This window comes from Pocillopora damicornis, chromosome 2 (assembly GCF_964200805.1).
Source record: "Pocillopora damicornis chromosome 2, jaPocDami1.2, whole genome shotgun sequence".
Taxonomy (NCBI): Eukaryota; Metazoa; Cnidaria; class Anthozoa; order Scleractinia; family Pocilloporidae; genus Pocillopora; species Pocillopora damicornis.
The window spans coordinates 7283179-7284733 of NC_142671.1; the positions used below are offsets into that span (position 1 = coordinate 7283179).

General features: G+C 39.1%; 1 non-coding gene across 1 annotated transcript; it reads right to left on the reverse strand.

Annotated features, from left to right (window-relative positions):
* Positions 1–1254: 1254 nt before the first annotated feature.
* On the reverse strand, positions 1255–1327 carry Trnap-cgg (transfer RNA proline (anticodon CGG)). The gene has a single exon. It is a non-coding gene; the product is annotated as a tRNA-Pro (tRNA).
* Between the last annotated feature and the right edge of the window lie 228 nt (positions 1328–1555).

Below are 1555 nucleotides of genomic sequence, written 5' to 3' on the forward strand. Positions count from 1 at the left end.
CTGGCGGCGGAAGAGTTTTTTTTAACTTATATTTTACCCTTTTGCTTGGATTCCGCCGTAGTTTGGAGAAATGAGTGCTGTCACGCGATAACATTTCCAAGATTCAATTCACCTCAGCAGATGGTAAATGATTTTCTTTTTTTACCTATTTTTCATCTTCCTTTCTCTTTTAATACCATACCATTCTGTTCAGGATGGTATTTAAGCGCCTAGCAAGGTTTAAAGTGACATTTACCACGCTGTCCATAGACGTCTTGGCAACAGAGAAGTGTTTCGCCGGAGTAGCAACGTAATAGTAAACACTGCAACTTTGAACGCTTCGTGCAAGGTCAATATACTTTGGCCGAAAAATATTTTTCCAGAAACGCAATGTATATCCTTCTAATGTCTGATTCATCACTGTGATTGCTTTCAACAGCGTTGGATTTTGTAGAAATAATTATTTTCAAATCATCTCCAACGCTTCATCTAATTTGATATGCAATATTTGAAAATTAATTTTTCATTCGCTTCTGCAGTTTTTCGATGTTTATCGAATGATATTGCATTAAAAGGCCTTTTTCTTCATAACTGCGTAGTTTTCTCATTATTTTGTGTTGCGATAGAGATTTTTGAAGCGGTTTTTGAAAGGGCATATTTTGGGACAGATTTTGCAGCCATCAGACGTAACAAGTTCGCGGCTCGATATTTTTGGTTTAAAGTTAAACTGAAGCAAAAGAAATTCATTTTTAAATAGTACTAGGTAACCTCCACTTGGAAGATAAAAATCGGCCCATTTTAATTTTTAACCAGAAATCATCGGTCGTTTCTTAGGCGCAGGGCCTCTTAAGTTTCGAGTGGTCATCGCTCGCTTTTCAGTTGTTTATCCCTTTTATTTCATTTCCCTGGATTTACATGTTTCGTGCCGTCGAAAGCAACTCCCTACTCATCCTTGCTCCGATCACTCTTATTTCGGCAACCGATCTCTGAATCGTGGAATTTTGGAAAAGGGCTATTAATTTTCGTAATAAATTCTTAATCCGCCAAACAATACTTAAGCAGTAACGGGCTGACATTGAGGCACTCTGAAACGAAAGGAACGGCATAATGAAATAAGAATTAGTTTTCAGCATTTATAACTCGGAGTGCATTTCGAATTATTCTTGCCAGATCTTTTTAAATAGAAATAAGAGAGATGGTAAGTTTTGAGCTTGGTAAAGAAAGAGAAAGATGTTTTTCGTCATGTCACGAGCATGGGACAAAGAAAAAAATCTGTGTCTCCACGAGGAATCGAACCTCAGACCTTCGGATTCCGCGTTCCGATGCTCTACCACTGAGCCACAGAGACTCCACGGCTGGGATCAGCAATGTCGATGGCGTAATGTTTGTAGATAGAAATAAGAGACTGAGAGATAGTAAGTTTTGAGCTCGGTAAAGAAATAAAAAAAGATGTTTTCCAGACATTGCGGATCGTAGCGGTATGCAGGACGAGTGTGATATAAGCTTCGTAATAGACCTCGCTCACAGTGGAGTCTCTGTGGCTCAGTGGTAGAACATCGGAGCGCGGAATCCGAAG